Raw genomic sequence first — 8904 nt, 5'->3', positions numbered from 1 at the left:
ATTACCTAGGCTGAAAACTCAGGAGAGAGAAGATTTTCCAAATTGTGATGTCATGTCCAGTGCTCTCGCTCTGTTAAAAATAAACATTTCTAAACTACAGGCTCTTTGTTTGAGTTGGTTGTGTAATTGAAGGAGGGGGAGTGAAACGTTCTTTTGGAAGCCGAAGTGAAGAGTGTAACATCTTATAGCTACATCTTCTCTTTATAATTTTCCATTTAATTAAAAAAATAGTCTTGCTTTTACATTTAAAATTATCTGGGAATCTGGGAATGTGTTACCCTTTCGATTTTGTTTTATCATAGGCTTCTTTGCATAGCGGGCCAGAACCTCTGAACAGGAAAAAATGTGGTACAGCTCCTACAGTCACAGATGAAGTAATTGATGTAGAGATGTGGGTGCTTTGCTCGTGATCACATAGCAAGTTTTAATGACAGTGCCATGAAGAAGGGAATCCGACTTCCCTGTTCTGCCTTTGCTCCGTTCGCACTTGATCTTAGCTGAAAGGCTGAGAAGTGATGTCTTTGCTCCATTCTCTACAAGGTTCCTGAGCTGCCTTTCCCAGCTTTCCACTCTGATAGTGTGCACATTTCATTATGGTTGACATTCATTTATTCAATTCGTTCATTCCATGGTATTTATTCATTGGACAGGGTGAAGACCGACTGTCAGCATATCATTGTCTCAATCTCCTTCCATAATCATCTAAAAATTTATATATCTGTACTAATTAAGCGTTTTAATTGTGAGTTTGCTCTGGTTAACGTAGCAAAATAGAAAAACGTGGGAAGAACTCTAAGGGTATCTCAGAGAAATAGATTTGGAGTAGGCTGGAGCAAAGGTATTCTGGAGGGGAGAAAAAATGATAATTTCCCCAAAGAGATACAGGTAAGTTATTCAGAAAAATCGGAGAACAGAGAGAACAAACATCAGGGCAGTTCTGGGACATAAATGGATGCATTCTGGAGGAGGGGATACTTGGCCATCCTTCAAGGAGAGAGAGGATTTCCATGTGATGAGAAAGAAGGATGGGAAAGCATTTTTTTTTTTTTTAATGAATTCAAGACCACTTTAGGACACTTAACATATGGACATGTAAAACAGTTGGGTGATGTCAATATGTGATAAAGGGCCATAATGAATGATATCAACAGTATGTCAGTTGCTCCACATGCAAATTCATTCTGGCCCAATCTGAGTCAAATATGGCTGTCAGCACTATTTTGTTTTTCTACCTGTTTTTCTGTCCTCTTGTTGTCATTTCTCTCTCCATTATGTACTTTTCTTACATTTCTTCCCTATCTTTGTGCCTAGTTACCTCCTCTCCATGGTTCTTTTGTTTGCTCATTGCCTGTGATTATGGGCCTTATTAACTTTGGTATAAAAATGACCTACATTTGGGTTCCACTTCAGACCTTACAGCATGAGGAGCTCTGTAGACATCCTCCCCTTGGAAAAAATGGTAAAAACTACTTAAAAAAAATTCAGTCTCTAGAAGTGGTCCAAAGGGCATATATCAAATAAACAAACATTTATTCAAGAAAATCTATAAAAACTCAGAAGGAATAATGAGAATCTATTGTGGTAGGCCCCCTGCCAGGGAAGGCACTGGCTTTCTTTTAAATTCATGTCAATTGAACCCATGATGAAGGCAGAGCCTTATCTTGGGGTCGTATCTAACCAAGAGGTGGGAATGCCTCAGTTGACCTTCAATGCCAGGTGCCCGGGGGAAATGGGTTCTTATCTAAATCCAGTCAAGTACCAGGAATGAATGTGATTTGGACCCACCTGGAGGTGACTATTTACGAGGAAGCTACAAGAATGCACACATTCCCCCTTCTATTTACCCTTAGTAAAACTTCCTGGTATTTGGCTATAAATAAAGGTTGCTGTGCTGGCTCTGGGCCCTGTTCATCTATCAGAGAGCAGATGCCACACCCGGTCCCAGCTTTCCTCTATTTCTGTCTCAATCTTGTTTTATTCATTTTTCCTTAAAACCTCGTCACGTTCTATTCAAGATTCATCAATCCCCGAGTTCTCTCTCTCTCTGCGCTGGTCGCAAAAAGAGAGAATGCCATCCCCCCATATCTGACGCCACGAACAGGGATCCTCTATAATCTATAGTATCTGAACCAAGACTCCCTCACTTCCCACTCCCAGTCAAGTGAGACAGCAATTCCAGATTGGTGCTATCAGGAATACAGGACTGCATCTCCCCCAGGCTCCCAGTGAGAAGCTATCGTCCCAGAGGGAGCAGCATGTCAGCATTCTGCATCCTGTCCCCAGCTACCTATTGCTGAGGTTGAGCCCTGTGTGAAGCACAGCCGAGTGGTGACTGCACCCTCCTTCTGCTCAGCCTTCACGAACGGGATGGAGGCTCCACCTTGGGCAAGAACACTGAGGATACCTAGAGGCTAGTCTCCCTTGTCCCAGCTGGTAAGGCAGTGTTTCCAAGCCAAAAGAAGCAAGCCAGCAAGCCCGGATGCTACTGACACCACCATTCACTGAGCACTCAACCCCTATAGCAGGGAGTGTCATTCAGAGAGAAGCAGGGCACCCTCCCAACCTCCAGTGTCAGAGCCCTGGCTCAGGGATTTGCCTGGGGGAAAAACAAGCCTTAAACAGATAGTTTCTAATCTCTTCCCCAAAGAGCTGCCTTGTTTACAAAAGAGGGTGGAGAATTTCAGGATGGAGAGATCTCCCCCAAACACTGGAGTTTGTGAGGAATGGCAATTGGGCAGATATTGATATAATCATTGGAAATATAAACTAAACTGTAGGTATGTGTATTATAAAGATGAACCCAATGGAAATTCTAGAGTTGAAAAGTATAATAACTGAAATGAGATCACTAGATTGTTAGCTGGATTGCAAGACTTAACATTGGTAAAATGACAATATTACCCAAAGTGATCCCCTATATAATCCTTATAAGAAAACTAGTGACAAATCCTTAGGAACTCAGGCTTAGCAATAGATTCTTAGATATGACATCAAAAGCACAAGCAACTAAAGAAATGATCATTTAGACTTCAAAACTTCAACATTTGTGTTTCAAAGGATACTATGAAGTAAGTGATGACAACCTACAGAATGGGAGAAAATATCTGCAAATCATATATCTATACAAGACTAGCACCCAGAATATATAGAGAGCTCTTACATTTCTATAATAAAAAGGCAAGTAATGCAATTAAAACATGGATAACAACCTTGAGTAGACATGTCTCAAAAGAAGATATATAGAACGGATGCCTGACACCGTTAGTCATCAGGGACATGCATATCAAAACCCGAGTGAGAGGCCACTTCACACTCAGTAGGATGGATATAATAAAAAAGGCCAACGACAGCAGGTGTTGATAGTGTATACTGCTGGCAGGATTGTGGAATGGTCACTTTGGAAGACAGTCTGGCAATTCTCCAAATGATTAACAATGTAGTTACCATATTACTTAACAATTCCACTCCTATGTATTAATGAAGAAAATTTAAAACATGTTCACCCCAAAACTTGTTCACAAATGTATATCAGTAATACTAATAATAGCCAAAAGATATAAACAGACCAAATGTTTACATCAACTAATAACTAGATAACCCAACTATGGTATATCCATGGAACAGAAACCTATTTGGCCATCAAAAAGGAATAAACTACTGATACATACTACAACATGGATGAGGCTTGAAAACATTGCCATGCCATCACTTTTCAACCTTTTTTATCTCATGGCGCACCTAAACTAATGACTAAAATTCTGAGACACCCAAAAAATATATTTGTTGCCAATCCAACAACAACAACAAAAAAGTGTGATTTTGATTCATTCACTCAGGATGGCTATTGTGTTGGTTGCTGCCATTTTTTAATTTGACAATCTAAGGGAAGAGGGATCAGTGCCCCTACTTTCGACGTCCTTCCATCCTTCTGGACAAAGCCGGGGCTGCGAGGGAAGCCCGGGTCTCAGGTGCCAGAGGGAAGCTGGTGCCAGCAGCCAGGGGAAGGAAGGTCTACTCTTGCATGAATTTTGTGCATCAGGCCTCTAGTTTATTAATATACTTAAAACCACTGGATTGCACACTTTAAGTGGGTGAATTGTATGCTAAGCCTCAGTAAAGTTGTTCAGGGCTCCAGTGATGGTTCAGTGGTGCATTGTTACCAAAGCTATTTTCTGACCCCTGAACTGGACCTCAGTTAGTAATGACAATGGTGGTGATGGCAAGAACCGCACTGATTTGTTGTATTTCAAGGTTCTAAAACCCTTTTTATCTCCTTGCTTGTCTTTTTTCCCCAGGGTATTCTGTGATGATTTTCCATTTTTCCATGTTAAAGGATTTATTTCCCCATTGCTTACTTATTTGTTCATTTGTTTGAGAGTATATGTACCTGGAATTAAAAAAAAATATATATGGATTTGAGTTCATACTTTGCCAGATTTAATTGTATGAAAGAGTACATACATTTATATAACTAATTGCTGCATTTTTAATTTTTTTTTTTCAATTCCAGTTTACCAGCAGTATTGTTTTGTATTAGTTTCAGGTGCACACAACAGTGGCAAGACACTCATATACTTTATAAAATGTTCCCCCTCATATTTCCAGTACCCAAATTACATGTATACCTAAGTTTTAATTTTAAAAAAATTATTACTCACGGAAACAAGAGCTTTCCTTCTTGGAAATTGGACTAAAGAGAGACAAATGATGGGGCATGGCCAAACCACTTGGCCCAGGCAAGCTTCCTGGAATTTGACGCAATGACGATACTATTCTTTGTCCTCACAATAATGAGGGTGTTGGTAGTGAGGTCAGGTGAAGTGGACAGACTGTGACCCGGCATTTTAAAAGACAGGTCCTGAATTATTTACTCCCTGTGTGTTTATTCTTTCTCTTTGATGCCTTGCAGTTCACTTTCTACTTTTCTTCTCTATCACCCCTTTTTCAACTCTTCTAGCTTATTAAAACATTTATCTCCCATGCTTCCACCATAGAACTCATCTCTCCCTGTGTCATCTCATTGCATTAGCTGTTTAGCAGTTGGCTCCCTATTTCAATGGGACTGTTTTGCCTCATCTGCAGAATATATTGGCATAAACTACACCTGCAGGTGAGACCTAGTCAGGTTGACTTAAAGTCATATTTCTACTGGACAGCCCATTGTTCAAGTTCACAGACTGAACCTCTACCCCTAACAATGTACTTCCCATTGACCACAAGTATAAGTATAGATAGATATTTCTCTGCACTCTACACACACCATGACCAAGAAAACTAAAACGAGTTTTAACATGGATGCTGTTTTTAGGAGTCTCATTTGCCACCTGAAGGACAGAGCAATTCAAAATACAGAGCCCTGCCCCCATCACTGTCTCCTGCGTAAAGAGAGCTGAAAGATGCGATGGATCAGCACTGAGCCGTCTCCAACCATATGCTGCCCCTTAGCCTGGCCATATGGCTCTGAGTCTCTGCAAACTCACTCTTCAGCACATTTACAAGTGGAGGAGTTCCATGGGAACAAGGCAACTTCATGGAAACCACCTACCACAAGCAGGAGAGATTTTGGAACTGCCAATCTCCGGCATGTGCTCTCCAGCTGGGCTGGGGCAGGGGCAGACATGGAGGCTTGCGGCTGGTGGACGAGGAGCAAATGTCTATAGAGAGGCCCCAGGGCAGCTGGGCCCATGAGGTTCCCATTGTATACCTCAGTGTAAGGAAATGAAGAGGGTATTCATTTCATTTCGCTGAGAATGAGGATTTTATTCTTTTTAGTTGCATCGTATTTGAACTTCATGTTGTGCTATATCGTAATGTCAAATACTTTTACTGTGTTTGGGGGAGGTATAAATAGTTTTCTAATTTTTTACTTTAAAAAATTATTTTGTTATCAAGTCCATTCACTTGTTTTCCTCCCTCCCTCCCTCCCTCCCTCCCTCCCTTCCTCCCTCCCTCTCTTCCATCCTCCCTCCCTCCTCCTCTCACTCTCTCCTTCCAGTAGTTGACTTTCACTACAGGTAGAAGTGCTATGTAAAATACATGTATGTCAACGGTTCCTATCCTGGGGGATTTCCTGGTTAAGGAGGGATATGAGTTATGATAAACTGCCTTTCAATGAAGATAAGTAAGTATAAAGGCCAGGACAGTATCTGTAAGGAAATTCAGAGAGAGGCGAGATCACTGTGGCCTGGTGTGTGTGAGCCTGTGGGCTGGGAGTAGGGGCACGGAAGAAGGAGACAGACAACTATGTGGAAATCAGCTTTGAGCTCAGCCTGAAGCCTTGGAAGACAAGGTCCCCCCCCCCCCACACACACACACTCCAACACCCCGAGTCACCACCTGCTTTTCAAACTCGTCTAGTAGCCCTGGTCAAGGTGACATATGCCCCTTTAGTTAAGAAAACCCACAAAGTAACAGGAGCTCCATCAGCCATTTACTTTATCTCCTCAAGTCACAGGAAATGCAAACTAACTCAAAGATGGGAGATGCTAAGAAATCATATTCTTCCACAAGCAATGAGACATGCCCAGCGAGTATTAACATAAATTTAAAAAAATAAATCATAAGGTTGTCATGGTCTTAGCCTACATTGTCTCACTTTCTCCTTACAAGGAACATTATATGTAGAGGAAGCTAAGGGCTATTGAAGTTAAGTGACTTGGTGGAAGTCACTCTGCTAGGAAGTGATGGATGTGTTAGAAGCAAAGACTCCCAATTGAATGCATAGCCCAAGCACTTCAGTGATTGTTCCATCACTGAGATTAGTCCTTTATCGTGCCATTCAGGAAGCATTCAATGGATACTCACTCTGAACAGTTCCCTGGGCAGAGTTCTATAGGAACAAAGATGAGAAAGCTATGGTCCCTTTAGCGTGGATCAAAAGGGCAGAGTCGAAATAGAAACATATTTATGTTTAGCATTCTAAACATATTTTATGTTTCCCAAAGCAAAATTCCTTCCCACAATGCCACAGTAAGCCTTTCATTTTCTCTCTCTCTCTGCATCTTCCTGCTCCCTGGAGCCAAAACCTTCTAACATCAAGGTATTGGACAATGTTTTTCTTTTTTCCTATTTTGACTCAAAGCAGGAAAGGAGGAAAGTACTTATAGAAGCATAAGGTATAAAATAATTGGTTGAAAAGAGTTTTACCTTCACCATGCAAGTACCCATCCTTTGGGTCTATTTTTATTTTCACACCATGGTGGCCATCCCACAAGGGTTTCTTTGTCTCACATTCCTCTACTATGGTCAGTAGATTCCCCTTTCTTTTACCCATCAAACCAGCAGGAAAAAAAATGAACAACTTTTATCGAACTCTGTAGCTACCAGAATGCCTAGACTTGGGAAGAAGAGAAGAGGTAAGGACCAAGGATCTGCAGGAGTGGAGAGGTGCCTGTGAGGAACAGGGTTTGGGGATGACACTTTCTGCAGTGGAAGGGAGAGTGCATAGGTAAGGGCTTCCCAAAGGTCAGTGGAAGCTGGGATCTGTGGAGGGTCCATGAGAGAAGTTAACCCCTCTAGGACTGTCGCTCCAAATCCTGCCTCACCTTTTGCTCTCTGTATGGACAGCATTATCTCTCTTGAACCTGAAGGAGTTCCCTGCATAGTATTCAGTGCTCCATGTCTATCTGCATGGTGTGCATATTTGTTCATCATTTTCCCATCTGGTCATCTCTAGATTCCTGGACTCCTCTCCTGTGGGAGATAGGAGCAAAGGAGAGCTACTCGTGGAATTAAGCAGCCAGTTGACAAATAATATTTGTTTATTCATGTCCATACCCTTTTCCTTCCAAAGTTATGTGCCCTGGCTTACTACTATGTGCTGTTCACAGTGATGGGTTATAATGTGGTCTGCAAGCAAGCACAGGCTTGCCTCCGATAATAGCTCCAGGTATTTTGTCATAGGCTGCCATCTATTAAAAAGGGCAGATGCTCTTTTTTTAACTTATTCTTCCTCTTCTTCAAGAGAAGCTACAAAGAGGAGGAGAAATCTGACTGACCAACAATCAAGGGAAAGGTAGATTACATATCACATAGTCATTCTTTGTTATTCAATCAATGTTTCTTGAGCACTAATTTATACCAGGTACTGGCTAGGCACTGAGGCTACAGCTATGAATGTGACAGACACAATCTGTCCTCTTTTGGATCTTATTAGCCTGTATATGAAATTATCATTGCTATTGTCATCCAAAGTTGTCATCACAGTCATTGATGTGAACTAACATGCTTTGAACTCCTGCTAGGTATCAGCCACTGTGATAGATGGGAGGATATAGAGATAAACCGGATTTGACTGCTGTCATCAAGGAGCTAAAAGCTGGGTGGGAGAGGCAGACAATCCCTCTTGGGCATGGCAGGTGGCGGCTGTGTGAGCACTGAGGAGTGATACCTGCCTCAGAAAGCCTTTTCAATGGCCTACAATGCTGTGATCCAGATGGCTACCTGTGCCTCCCTACAGTGGCTTCCTGGTAATTCCCATTTTATATGTAAGGAAACTCAGTAATGTTAAAAATAAGTCACATCAGGAAATGATGCTGCCGGAAAGTAAGTAGGATAATTCAAGGTTTTAAATATAACTCTCTCGACGTTACAGCATGCTTTTTCAGGGTCTGAATGAACAAGCAGAGACTCAATGGGAAATTGGGGAAGTAGGAAGACAGAAAAGAGACAAGAGTATCTTGGCCATAATGAACCAAGAGACTCTTGGCCTCGGGTTCATAACTAAAAGAGACAAAGGGAATTTTTCTAGCCCAAGAAGAGGATGGTGTTTTCTGCAAAAAGTTTAAATTGGGGCATAGTTACTCCCAGGGACTATTAGGAGGTACAAAATCACAGAGAAGCCACAGAATAATCACTGACATGTTAGAGTTACATTATTACTCAATCTGGAAAGGTGCAAAGACT

The sequence above is a fragment of the Myotis daubentonii genome, chromosome 11 (assembly GCF_963259705.1).
Source record: "Myotis daubentonii chromosome 11, mMyoDau2.1, whole genome shotgun sequence".
Lineage (NCBI taxonomy): Eukaryota > Metazoa > Chordata > Mammalia > Chiroptera > Vespertilionidae > Myotis > Myotis daubentonii.
The sequence above is the reverse complement of the archived record's forward strand: the minus strand, read 5'-3'. Positions refer to the sequence as shown.